Consider the following 14,569-nt stretch of genomic DNA (forward strand, 5'->3'; position numbering starts at 1 on the left):
TTCCTATAGATGGTCTTAGACAATGTATGTCACTGGTTGAGTATTGGCCTATTCTTTGTTACCGCCTCATGATCCCTTTGTATACCGATGGTGATCGATGTCCTGTTTGTATGAAGAGTTGGCTCGATGCTTTGGAGATCATGCAGCACAATATAAGCATTTTCCAGGGTTTAAATATAGACATGACCATGTACGTGATATTTTGTATGATGCGGTCTGGCGTGCTAGTATACAAGTGAAGAAGGAGGCTCTGTTAACCTCCTCATATATTGACCCTAGAGAAGGTAGATCGATGTTTCACCTAGCAGTCGATATCTTGATATATAATTGGTCCGATAGAAATAAAGCATGCATGTGTGGATGTCACAGGGAGTATCTTTTTTGTTGGTTTTGGTAATGGAGTTTTGGAGTAGGGCAAACAACTATTAGTATAGCTGCAGCAAAAGTGGATAAATATAAAGGAGCGTGCTTGGCTAACCACCAACGCTTCGTCCGTTTGCATTTGATACATTTGGTTTTGGAGCCGGATGTGGGAAGTTGCTTAGGAGGGTGTAGAAAGTGTTAGACAGCAATGTGATGACAGCTGATGCTCACAAATATGTGTTAGGAGAATTGGTTTTGCTATTTAGAAGGGGCTAGCGACGCAATTTGTAGCGTGTTTAACCTCTAAATCATTTGTTTGATTTATTTTTCATATCAATATATAAAAAATAAATAAATAAAAGAAAACATCGTGACCAATAAGCCGCCAATAATGCAGCTACTTCGAAGGTAGAGAAACAAGAGAGAGTGTGTGTGGCCACCCAACATTGTTTCATCCCATTTGTCATTGATACATTAGGATTCTTAGCGGCAGAAGTTGTTGAGCTGCCCAAAAGGTTGCAAAGAGTAATAGACAACAATGTGGCAATAGCTTAATCTGATGAATATGTGTTTAGGAGGGAAGGGTTTGCTATTCAGAAAAGGTTTGCGGTGCAATTTGTAGCGCACTTTACCTTTAAATCTTTTGTATGATGTAGTTTGGTTTGTTTGTGTGACACCCTGGATTGGGTTTAGTCCCACATCGGTTAAGAGGTCGTCTATGATCCTGGTTATATTGGATCGACTGCCACTTACTAATGTTGAGGCCTTTCGAGTTAAATCCCCACACCCATGGTTGGGTAGGCTTTGGACCTGGGCCTTTGGGTGACGTAAGTGGGGACAGTATCGACAGTGACACCCTGGATTGGGTTTAGTTCCACATCGGTTAAGAAGTGGTTCTTTTTGCCTCAGTGATTCAACCCATATTATCATATTGAGTAATTCACAACCAAGACAGCATGCCTTTAACGTAAAATTATATGAAGCAAATGAAAATCATAGTACCTACAATTTTTCTTAGTAAAATTGTAAAACCTATGGAATGCACTGCTACTTCATGCAAAGTGAACTGGTTCAGAATTCTTGAAATGTATGCTCTCTTCGTTCTCCGTAAGAAGTTGGAGTGCTCTGGGGATGGGAGGAGGATTCACCTCCATGACCCCCTCAAGGATCTGAACCACCTGCCCCATTGATGGTCTATCAGATTCATCATCTTGGATACACCAACAAGCAACTCGACAAGCTCTAGTTAGCTCTTCAACATCGGCAGTGCCCTCTAACCTGTAGTCTAATAGTGTAAGGACTTCTTCATCTTCGCTTATTTTGCGTGCAGCCCAAGTTGGGAAGAACTTCACCTTCTCATCATCTGAAAGCTCTAAGTTTCTTCTCCTGAGATAATCTCAAAAGCATCATGCGTAGCTATAGACATCAGCTTTGGCAGTAATAGCTGCACCCCAAATCCATTCTGGCGCAAGATAGCCCCTAGTTCCCCTCATGGTTGTCAGGACCCTGCTGAATTCGCGACCAATAAGCTTTGCCAAACCAAAGTCGGCCACCTTGGGACAAAAATCAGCATCCAAAAGTATGTTCTCCGGCTTGATGTCACAGTGTATAATGCAGTCTCTGCACTTCTCATGGAGATAAGTTAAACCTCTAGCTGTTCCAAGTGCAATTTGGTACCTTACCTTCCAGTTTAACATCTTAGAAGCCTGTTGATTAAACATGTGATGATCTAAAGAGCCATTAGGCATGTAATCATAGACCAGCAACCTTTTATCTCCTTCAGAACAAAACCCATGTAATCTGATGAGATTAATATGTTGTATGATCCCAATGGTGCTCACTTCACTGCGGAATTGCTTTTCTCCTTGACCTAGGGCTCCAAGTTTCTTGGCAGCAATGACAGTTGAATCAGGTAAAGTCCCTTTGAAGACTGAACCAAAACCTCCACGACCTAACTTTTCGGAGAAATTCTTCGTCGCATTTTGCAAGTCTCTGTAGGTGAATGCCATCAAGAAGCCCTCAACTGTCTTTGACGTTCCAACTGATTGTCTTGTCTGCCATCTCCAAACAAATAAGAAAACAAGGCCTAGCAAAGCCACAATCCCTGCAGCGGCACCCACTATAGCTGGAGTAGGTGTTCCCTTGTGCTTAGCGCCAGTACGCGGGATATCAGATGCAGCAAGTCTGAGATAGAGATCTATTCCACTAGCATCGCCATCTGGGGCTTTCTGTGGACTTAACAAATCTCCATTCCAAACTGAACACCCCCTACTGTAAGCATAAGCACTGCAAGAACAGTTGTTCAAGCAAGCCGATTTGCACTCATCAGCACCTGAAGCACTTGGAACTGCCAAAGATTGTTGATTGGAAGACTGATTTGCAGGAAATTTCACATTTTGCAGCAGTGAATATTCATCAGTATTGCATTGCAAAGATGTTTGCCTCACACATCCACCAGAATAATCTGTAATATTCCATTCTTTTGGTGTGCGTGGTTTGAAACCATCCAAACACGTACAAGAGGGTAAGTTCTGATCGCACATACCGAAAGCACCACAAAAGTCATAGACATCACACTGTTGTCTTGGTTGAGACCAAAACAAAAACCAATTTTTTGTATATGCAGCCCATGAAGATTGCTTGAGTTGCCCTGACACATCCATCACAAATCTAGAAACAATAGAAGCATTATAAAGACTATACGTGAAGTAGCTCTCATTCTCATTTTTCGTATACCTGATATTGTAAATATAATTCGATCTCACCTCTGGAACTCCACTGAAAATCCGTCCATTCCATGGTCCACTAGTCCAATACCTTTGAGTCCGATTCCGCGATATAACATACTGATCCCCAGTTGGGTCCAACTCTAAAGAATATAACCCTGTCCCAGGATCATTTATATTTTTCCAAGAAGTCAGTAACTGCGCTTTCTTCGTTCTATTATCATATCTAATCTTTCCACCAGGCAACCATGTATCTGTAGGGTGATCAAAACTCTGCCAAAACACATCAGATGGTTTTACCCTATTTCTCAAAACAAGATTTCCATCACCCCCAAGTACTACTTCAGATGAATTCATGGCACTTGAAGTAATATTTGTCGACCAAACTGCAACTTTCAACTGGTTTAACAGAACTAAATTACCATCTTCTGAGAGTTTTAACTCAAAAGAAGCAAGGTCAGTAAGAGGAGTATCTCTATTGGCAACCCAAACAACAGTCTTGTATTCAACAGAAACTTTCTTATACCATATTCCTATGTAGGAGTTAGGAGAAGTACCTGGTTGGAAGAAACCAAGTTCAAAGTTCTCATCCTTAGAGATCAAAGTTTGGTTTGGAATGAGAGATTGACCTGCAGAGATGGTATCAGCAGCAGTACAGAAATGAGTTTTTGGTGCTAAGAACAATAACAGAAAGGATAGAAGCATCCATGTTTGGTTTCTTGATCTCATCTCAGCAGAAACTACCACAGAGAGGTTCCTGAGGCAGAAATATGTAGACTTTTTCAAGCACTAGTCTTATTATTATTAGCCAGACAAAGTCCTTTAACTTTCAGCTGCAGATCTTTCTCCGTATTGAAAAGTCAATCCTACTTTTCATGGTGACTATTAAGGTATGGTGCGCCATTAGATCTTGGCCATTCATACCAAAAAATGCGTGTGTATTTAATGGTAAAGTACTGATCCAAAGGCCCAATATTATCTGCGCACCATACGACATGCTCGACTATTAAACCATGTGTGGAAGCATCTTATTAAATCTTTTAATAGGAAGAATTGGTAGTAAATCATGAATTACAAGAATATTCAATTATAGTCAGCAACACTTGTTCTTGCATTATTATTATTTGTTATTATTAAACCACACAGCACAATCTAATGTAAGACTGAAAGACACCTTTGTTCCTTCCAATATTATATCTGATCAATTGATTCAACGCAACCATCTATGTCAGTGTTATAATGATTAGTATACCACGTACAGTGATAATTAATACAAGCAAACGTCGCAAAACTATTTTGTAAAATGAGGATGGTATAGACACTTACCAAGTTGTGACTCGGACTATAGAAACAAGCCCCAGCGTCATTATCATCTTATTATATGATCATATCACGGTCCTATTGTACGTGAAATTCAAATTAAATAGGTCCCAAGTTCGGTGTGTTATTAATGAGAAATAAAGCACACTACAATACAGCTACAAATCTTAATGCATTCTTTCTATTGTTATTAATGAGAAATAAAGCACACTACAATACAGCTACAATTCCTAATGCTTTCTTTCTACTGTATTTAATCGAATTTGTGAATGCTGACAACTGTATGATGTTGCAATGAGCTCACTCTCCATTCAATCCTAGGTTGTTTGATTTAGGGTCTGTTTGTTTTGAAGGAAATGCTAAGGAAAGGAAAGGAAAATAGGTGTGGTCCACCTTTTCCATAGTTTTTTTGTTGTTTGTTTGCCCATGGAAAGGAAAAGGCGCTTTCGATGCGAAACAAAACTAAGGAAATGGAAATGATTTTGTGTCCATGGTCCAGACCTAAAAATTTTAGGGAAAGGAAAGGAAACAAAAAAAACAGACACAATTTACTTTCCTTTCCACAGTTTTAAAACTGTTTCCATTCCATTCCATTCCTTTCCTTTCCTTTCCATAGTGGACCACTTATTTCCTTTCCTTTCCATTAGTTAAAATTTAACAAACAGACCCTTAATGTTAAGGACCATCTTTTCTTTGTCCATGGGGTAGAAAGTTTCTCTACTAGAAGTGTTCAATTTGGTCCCCACGCGCTTCTAAATGTTCGAGAATCACTCGTGAAATGATGGAGTTGTGGACTATTCAATATTGACGACTTGACGTCCAGTCCATTCTAGTCTTTTCCTCCTTTGCGCATGGCTTTGTTAACGATAAGAAAGGTTATTGTGTCCCTGTCTTACTGTAATAAGATCTCTGTAAGTACCCTGATTCCTGACAGTTAAAAGTAGTTAGGAAAGACTAAATAGTCAGAAATGGAAATAATATTAGGCATAATGCAGAACAAAATTTGGAATTTCATGTTCCACCAAATATCCAATGCCTCCTTTTAGTACTATGCCATTCTACCAAGTACCAACTGATTGCCAGGGGGGGCCCAGGGTACGCCCTGGCTCACCCTCAATTTTCCGGAAAAAAAAATATACTATCAGTCGAACCAAAAAAAAAAAAAAAAAAAAAAAAAAAAAAAAAAAGGGAAAAAAACAAACCCAAACAACAAAATAAATCCCTCAAGCACTCCACTTCTCCTCCTTAACTCCATTCTCAATTATTCTACTAAAAAGTTTCTACTCTTCTTGACTTCTTGTGGAGTAACTAGGTAAGACTCACATTATTTAGTTTCTTGTTTTCTTTTTGATCTTTTTGTACTGATTCCTATACCATATTATTTAATGGCAACTCTTACTTAATTTCTTGTCATGAATTTACTAAATACTTAGGTTTGCAACTGTAAGGGCAATTTGTATGTTGTCTATTTTAGGTCTATTTTTTGTTGTATTTAGGAGTTTTTTAGGGGAGTCAATGTGTTCTAGTGTTAATTATGGTTGTCATTATTGTGACTGCCGACTGAGACCTGAGGTGTATTTAATTAAATGGCGGAGTTTACTTTTTTTAGTCAATAGAGGTTGTGTTAGGGACTTAGGGACGAGTTTTTATGCCAGATGCAAGATCCCAACATATTGGTGTTCCTTATGAAGATTGAAGATGTTCCAACCCATGCTAGGGTGTTGAAAAATAATGACTGTAAATAGGTCCTTATGTGGTATGTGGATATGATGACTTTTGGTCAAAGATTGTGGAAATAGACTCGTTACTTTCGTTAGTGAAATTGGTAAACTCCGTATGTGATCTTGGTTAATGGGACGTTTGGTAGGCTGCTTCTATAGGTGTTCAAGAAGGAATTTGCAATGATCTTGTTCTACTAGCGTTTTCATTATATATTTGTTCGGGTGGGTTTTAAAATGTTAAAATGCTCTATTGAGATCTTTTTCGCAACAATACTCTTTGCCAGTCCACGCCTCAAGTTTTAAAGCAAAGGGTCGTATACCTTAGCGTTGGCATTTACCCGCTCACTTCAATATTCCTCGTTGTCTAGTTGTCTACTGTTTTCTACCGGCTCTTGCCCTCTTCTCTAGACATTACATTTTAGAGACTCTTGATCCAATGTTCCTATTGTATTATTTTATAAGATATTTGATATTCGAAATATAGTTATTTTGTGGTTGGGTTAAGTTTGAATTATTAGTTAAAAGAAATTAGTTATTATTAATTATTTTTTTGTATGTTTGGTTGTTTGGGTGGCTCACCCTCACTCAAATTCCTGGCTCCGCCACTGCAACTGAAGATGAAATTCAGGATCTTGAAGCTGCACTCTATATAGCTCTCAACATTATATCAGTCAAGTCATTGTTGGGAGACTGTCTAAATGTTATTAAATATTGTAGAAAAAGCAGTAAGGGGTTTATTTGTTTCATGTCATTTCTGTTTTATGTCATCAAAATTGTAAGCACCTAAGTAGATTTTAAACAGCAATGGAGATCTGAGTTGTTTTGTACTTTTTGTTACTCTCCACGATCCGAAGTTTTAGCCCATAAAGGGCGTCTTGTCTTAAAACTCTTATAGAGAAATTTCAACTTGACATATGACTATATAGTTTAATTGCTAAACCAATTAGATATGGCTTATAGGTTTTAGCTTTACGTCTTTTTATGTTGCAAGAATGACTTACGAGCATAAGTTGTCCACAGAGGTCGAGGCTTTTTATGGGTGCTAAGGTATTGATAATCACGGAACAGTGTATAAGCATGCAAGAGTTCCAAGCAACCTAGGTTGGCAACACCCACTCAGGCACTCACCCAAGGCCCAAGCAACCTAGGTTGGCAACCTTTGGTATACACCATAATTAACCTGACTTTTTAAATTAGACCAGCCTTTTTTCTACCACCTAATACCCCTGATTAAATACAAAAAAATATTATTCAATGTCTTTAAAAAGGACTATTTCATCATTTAATTTTTTATTTCTATTTATACCCTTCAATTACAACACACAGACAAAGGAGTTTTATGTCAATTCAGGGCAAAAACCAAATCCACGCCTATATTGACATGTACGCGGTGTTGCCTTGCCATTAATACCCACTTAAATACCATTAATACCCACTTAACTTCCAATTAATACTGAGTTCTTTCAACTTCCCCTCCTTTCTTCATGAACTCTTTCCAATCTTGGTTAGATCGAGCGAGAACTAAAGAAGGACTTCATTCTTTCAACTTCCAATTTCAACTTCCGGTTCTTTCAACTTCCAATTTCAACTTGTTATGCGTGGTGGTTTCTAAGCGTGGTCGCCGAGGAAGGAGCTCATCAAAAGCCTCACGGTCAAGACAATTCAGGTAGGCCTATATTCTTGATTGCCGTCAATTGCTTACGAACTTTAGAGTCGCATGTGTTTTTACCGTGTTGGTCGGCTCTTTAAGGTATTGTCTTCTTTGTTGAAAAGGTATTTGGAGGCTCTTCAACAAGCATTTGTTTACACCCTTGATCGTGTGGGATGCCAAGAAGATAGATTTTCATCTCTGCTGCTTTCATCAAACACTCAATTTCGATCACATGGAAACTTCATGAGCAAAAAAAAAAAGAGGCGTGCTTGGCCACATTTCGAACAATGGGTTCTCGCTTTTGTCGAAATGAGTGCACGTCTCTTCTCTCTCGGCCTTTTGTCTTTTTTCAAAAATGGTTACTTTTATTTGCTTTATGCTTCCAATTCGGTTAGATCGAACGTAAACTAAAGAAGGACCGTAAGTTGGCCCGGGCTTATATTAATAGGAAAGCGGTTATGTAATTTTAACGTGGGGTGTTTGGAATTTGTAGCTGAAGATGCATATATATTCCTTGTGAATTGGTTGGAAAGGTTCCCAAAGTACAAGCATAGAGATTTCTATATTCTTGGAGAAAGTTATGCAGTCTACTTGCCTATATTTCTTTTATCGTTATTTCGCACAATGTGTTTGTAATGTGTTTCTTATGATAAAAGTTTCTTATTGTTTGTATATGTTGAAGGTCATTATGTTCCTCAAAATGTCTCAACTTGTATCTGAGAAACAAGGGAATTCATAATCCTATTCTTAATTTCAAAGGGTTCATGGTAAGAATATAGACCTTGATGTCGTTAGTAGTTTAGGTACCTAAAGGTTTATGGGAGTGATGGTTTGGATTTTGCTTTCCGGTGGGGAATCTTTGTTATTGATGATTACAATGACTATGTGGGCACCTTTGAGTCTTGGTGGACCCATAGTTTGATATCTAATTCTACGTTTAAAACTCCTCAATATCCACCGTGACTTGGAAGTTTGAACACGCATCGATGAATGCAATAAGGCTCTCGACATGGCGGATCTTGAACAAGGAAACATTGATCCTTACAAAGATATTTACACCTACTTGCGGTAAAAGTCAGTATCTCGCAGCGCGTAAGTTAAGAAATTCGCTATGTAAGCTCTCCTCCGTTAGTTATCCTTTCAATTGCAACTATAACAATTATTGTTTGCACTATTCAACTGTTACCCCATACATTATGAAAATCCTCGCATCTATCGTTAAACCACTTAATGGTTCCATTTAACTTGGTACATTTCTAATTTTGGTGGTCGCACTGAAATATTCCAACCGAAATACCAAAGATGGTAGTTTACCGGTTTTTAGGCTTTTCGGCTTAAAGCTTCATTACCTTGCTCTTTAAGGAGCATATCAAACAGGCACCTAATTAAATTCAGTTTAACAATCATTTTATAGTTGATTAAACATTGGGGAGACACGAAACGTCCTTAATCTGGTGACTCCCTCGGATTTTTTCCCTTGTGTGTGCTATTGGAATCCCAACTTCATTTTAAACCCGGTTTTCTTAGAGAAAGATCACATTGACTTCGATATTAGTGTATTTTTTAGTGTATGATTTTACAATTTGCAATCGGTGATTTCATTGCCAAAACCTTTTTGGCTTGAAAACGGGCAACGTCAAATTTTCCCGAAACAGTCAAAATTTTGGAATGGCAAGTTCACTTGGCATTAGAATATTACTTGTCTTCTAGGAGCCAACTGAACAAAGACACGACCACATGGCAAAGACACGTTTTAAAGTTTCATAGCTCAATCGTTAATCGACTAAGACACCCCTAATCTACCACTAATCACAAAGGACTTCCCCACATAAAAGGGCGGCGGTTGGTAACACAAATTAGTGGACAAGGATATGAGATTTTAAAGGAATTCAATCTTTGTTGATTTACCTAAATGGATTTCAGCCACATGTCCTATTCAAATTAATTCCATTATTTCGTCTTTTATTTTCACTCCCACTCCTTATAAACTAACGACATTTGATTTTACTTTCGGCGTAGGATGTCTATAGCATATGATCCTGCCGCGGAGAAACATTCGGTTAATACTTCAATCTTCGGAAGTCACGAAGGCATTGCATGCAAATGTCATTGGAATACCATATCGTTGGGAAACATGCGGTATTAATATTGTTTTTTGAAGTTCGAGGAGATTTTCTTCTTAAATAGTGTGCAAACACTGAGTTCCTTCTCCTTGCAAAGGATTTTATTGGCGACCACCGAAGGATTCTCCAAGATCCATGCTTCCTATTTATCGCGAACTTATTTACTGGCGGTATCGAGAATTTGGGTGTTTAGGTAAGTTTATCACCTTCTCTTTCCTTTCCTTATGTTATTTCCTTTTTTAAACCGGTTTAAAGATTGTACTTCTGAAGAAAGAATATTAAGTTTATTTCTTCTTTATATGATTCCCGGTACACAGGATGTTCGGAATGCATAAGTCGGCTACATTTGAATGCTATATGAAATTGTTTTCTAGAAGATGAAATCGGTAAAAATCTTGGGGTCATAGAGAAGCCACGAAACATGGTTAGGTACATGCTTCAACGCCAACATACTCAATCGATAAGTGCCCCGCTTTATTTGGAAAGACGAGATAACCGGGTTTGTTAAATGCTACTTTTACGGTGTTTGAGTAGTGAGTAGTATTTGTGTTTATTATAATGTTGTTTTGGTTTTTTGGGTTTGAGCGGTTTGAGGCAGCTTGGGCACTTACCAATATTGCTTCGGAACGTCGAGAACACGGGGTTGTAATTGATCATGGGGCGTTCCCATCTTTGTGCAACTTCTTGGTTCTCCGAAAGTGATGATGTGAGAGAGCGGGTTTCCTATTCAGTTGTGTGTTTGATAACCGAAAACGAGGGTTGTGCATTTTGTAGAAACTTAGCATCTTGTGCACTATTTTGTTTTGGCAAATGTAGTTGTTGGGGCGACTGGTAATGTTCTTTGGTGATTCTCCCAAATGTCGGGACCTTATCCTTGGACATGGGGCATTAATTCCTCTGTTAGCCACGATTGAATGAGCATGCCAAATTCTCTCTGTTGAGAAATGCAACATGGACTTTATCCAATTTCTGAGAGGCAAACCACAACCTCCATTTGAACAGGTTAGTGATGAGTTGCATTTTATTTATTTGTGGGGTTATTAAGAGGTTGGGATTACTAACGATGTTATGTTCCTTTCGAAAACAATTTGGCGGACAAAACCTGCACTTCCAAATAGCTTGAGCGTCTGATTCATTCAAATGATGAAGAAGTCTTAACTGATGCGGTATGCATTATCTTACCTTTCCGATGGTACAAATGATAAAATCCAAAGTTTGTTATTGAAGCGGGGAGTTTGCCCTAGACTTGTGGAGTACATTCTTTGAGTAATCTTGAATTTGATTCAATTAAGTAATTTTCAATTAAGTTCGGTTTCCTACCATGCTTTATACTCGAGACCTAATTTTGAATAATAAGTTACTTCATTTTAGTTGCATAGAGTTCCGTGCTTGCATATTGATTTTATTCAAAGGCATTTTCATAAGTTTAAACTAAAAAATAAATTCTAAAGTTTCTTAGCATGTCTAGAATTGGTGTCCCATCTCTACATGCAGCTGTCCACGACAATGGGGCTATAACTTGATAAAATTGCGGCCTAGAACTTGAAGTCTTGAACTAAATAAATTCACCCTATTTGTCTAATATTTTTGAAAGTTAAAAATAGCTTAATAAAACATAATAATATTTAAATATTTGCTCTATCAGAACCGATCTAGATTGTTTAGCATACTTAGCAGTAGCATTTAAAGATGAGAAACTGGTGCTGCGATGCTGCTTCTGCATATTTGGTGCTTTACTGAATTAAAGAAGTCAAAAATAAACTTTATGGCCTCCCTTTATACTAAAGTCACTATTATGAATTATTTTTTTCCTGTTTGAGGAATAGGTAGCAAGGGTTGATTCCTTCTATTACCTTTTGATTTCCCTCTTGAGGGCGAGGCGATTGGGCAAGGCCGAACAGTGATATTTCTTTGAGATAATATAATCTCAATCAATGACCAATTCGGCATAGATATAAGTCTTGGGGTAAGCCTTTCAGCTTCATCTCAACATGCAGCCAACTCTTCAAATTCAAAGTGCATGCAAGCTACTCATCAACGCAATGATGATATCGTTTTCATTGTTTCTTTTCATTAAGCGTAGAAACTGATGGTACAAAATACTCAAAGTGGATTGATTTCTCGATGAGATTGGTGGATGTTAAAGGAATGAAGTAAATAAGGTCTTTTGGCATACATTATTAGTTACATCATTTTGTTAACATCCACCGAGAAGATACTAAATTTTACGTGCAACAATTGCTATTCACCATCTGTTGAAGTAAACAAAAGCATTAGCATTGCTCATTACGCAACCGGCCGTATGAGTGTGTATGAAAGAGAAAGGGATTGCTTTTCTATTAAATTAAGTCATTTACATTACCACATTACTCCTTGCAGACTTTCAAGTTCAAGTTTCTCCTTAGTTTAAAACCTCTAATTTACTATTAAACATGAGGTGTCGCAAAGTTATTAGACGGATAACTATTTATCTTTCGGGAATAGAGCTTGTGTGTCATCTATTTTCAGTACCTTTCCACCCAAAAAAAAATCAGTACCCACTTTAGTTTAGACAATTGAGATCAATGATGTCTTTTGGTGAGAAAAGGGTATCATATCTGTATCAACTTTTTTGCTTTTCGATCAATGACTAATTCCAACAGAAGTGCTTGGCGAGAATCTTCTGACTTGGCGACTCTGCATTGTTTTGTTCAGATTGAATTTCTCTACCTATTTCTAATTTTATTTGATATATCAAGAACAACATGGTAAATTATAAGAGTGAAGGGAAAAGGTACACTGTTTCTCTCCTGGGGTCGTCTATGTTGTCATGATTTTTCTTTTTTCTATATTTTCCTTTCTTTTTTTTAAGCTTAAATGAATGTCAAGTTTCTAAAGAGCCTGCTAAACATTAAGTTTCCAAGAACTTGCTAAACAAGTTGTGTGCTGGTTGTTACTGTCTTACAAGTATCTAGATGAGAAGTGATTTTGTTAGGTTATGTGGTGTACCTACTCAAGCGCACATGGGGAGTTACAACCCATGCTACTTACGGTAGTAAGAAACACAGATATTTGTATAAGGAACGATTTTGAATGAGTATAGTTAGCAAGTTTAAGAGCCTTATTGGTTTATGGTTGATGCTAATTGATTCTTTAGTTTTTGAATTCGCCAAAAGGATAGGATTCATGTACTAATTGGTCTTTATTTTTCACTGTAGGGATGAAGAAGTAGATTACTGCCCGCCAGTAATATCTCAACCTACTTTCTTTGTCAAGGCCTACATGGAAGGAAATCAAATTGGCAGGAAAGTTGATATGCTCGCGCACCAGAACTACGATGAATATGGCAGAGATGGAAGTGTAAAGTCAGAGAACTTTATCAGGTTACAAACTATTGCATTTTGAAAAAAAAAATTCTTTATGCATAGTAATTCACAATCAAATGTTTACAAGTATATTACTGTGTTTGTCATTTGATATTTAGTTTTAAATTGCAAGGATTTCTAATCAGATGCCAACTTGGTAAACGTGAATTGGACTGGATGTCGAGGCAAGTATGTTGTTCACCAAAGCTATTATCAAAAATGAGATTGTTTAGGAGGTCCTGGCGACAATAGTTCAGTCTTTAGGAGGGCGTTTGTCCACTCATCAAATCAATACTGCAACTTAATTAAGTATTTTTGTTAATATTAGTGTCATAATTAAATAATTATAATATGAAGACCTCTAATTAAATATTGATAAGGTCCAAAAATGATCTACAAAAGCTACTATATGAGATGAGAATTTGGTTGTCTCATCTCACAAGTAGTGTCATCTCCAATGAGCAGTATAAAAACAAACTATAATAAATACGTATCTCTGTCAAACTAACATGATACTACTCGCCTATTCATAATCTCATCATACAAGATGCACGTGCTATGCACATGGTTGACAAACAAATTTGTTGGAATATATATATATGAAGAAGGTAAGTAAAGTATGTGAAATTGAGTGATGTAAGTATTGGTTAGTGTAACATGCATAGGGACTTATTTAAAGTTTGTTTGACGACCAATACATAAATATTACATTCAAAAGCACAGTGCATTATGAAATTTATTGGGGGGTGGGCGCATATATGTTTCTAAGCTAGACTGTGTTTTTCCATCCTCTAAAATGACGATGTACAATATAACACTGGATTGCTTATATACAAACTAATTGGTGACTGAAATCAGAAATTAAACACAATCAAACGCGATTCGAAAAGGATTGAATAATGGTGAATGAATAAGTTGTCCGTAATAGACAGTTCAAGACAATTAGAAAACAATAAGAAGAAGAGGCAATATCTACCAGCGTTCATCACATGAACATAGATGATAAAATCCCTATAGAGTAGATAGATAACAGGACGAATAGGGAAAAAAAAATTAAACATAACACGTACAATAGCTTGAATTTATAGCAAACGCTCATCACTATGAACATAGAAAAATAGCGAACGCATGTAAACTGTCGGTATAAGTAGCAAGGGTAAAGGAAATATCATAGCAAAAAGGAAATTTGAAATGAAGCGCTAAATTTTTTTTTGTACAAACACATACATAAATTTGATAGGCGTTACAGGACCAAAACACTTATTTACATTGATGAATAACTCAATTGCATACTAAGCATATGGAAAATTGAGACGTATGG

The 14,569-nt window shown here is 37.2% G+C and overlaps 2 pseudogenes; one reads left to right on the forward strand and one right to left on the reverse strand.

Moving 5' to 3' along the window:
• Nucleotides 1-1,320: 1,320 nt before the first annotated feature.
• Nucleotides 1,321-4,059, reverse strand: LOC147490303 (G-type lectin S-receptor-like serine/threonine-protein kinase At2g19130 pseudogene; annotated as a pseudogene).
• Nucleotides 4,060-10,462: 6,403 nt separating this feature from the next.
• LOC147490304 (importin subunit alpha-2 pseudogene) lies at nucleotides 10,463-11,170 on the forward strand (annotated as a pseudogene).
• Nucleotides 11,171-14,569: the final 3,399 nt, after the last annotated feature.

The sequence above is a fragment of the Coptis chinensis genome, chromosome 7 (genome assembly GCF_015680905.1).
Source record: "Coptis chinensis isolate HL-2020 chromosome 7, ASM1568090v1, whole genome shotgun sequence".
In the NCBI taxonomy this organism is placed as follows: Eukaryota; Viridiplantae; Streptophyta; class Magnoliopsida; order Ranunculales; family Ranunculaceae; genus Coptis; species Coptis chinensis.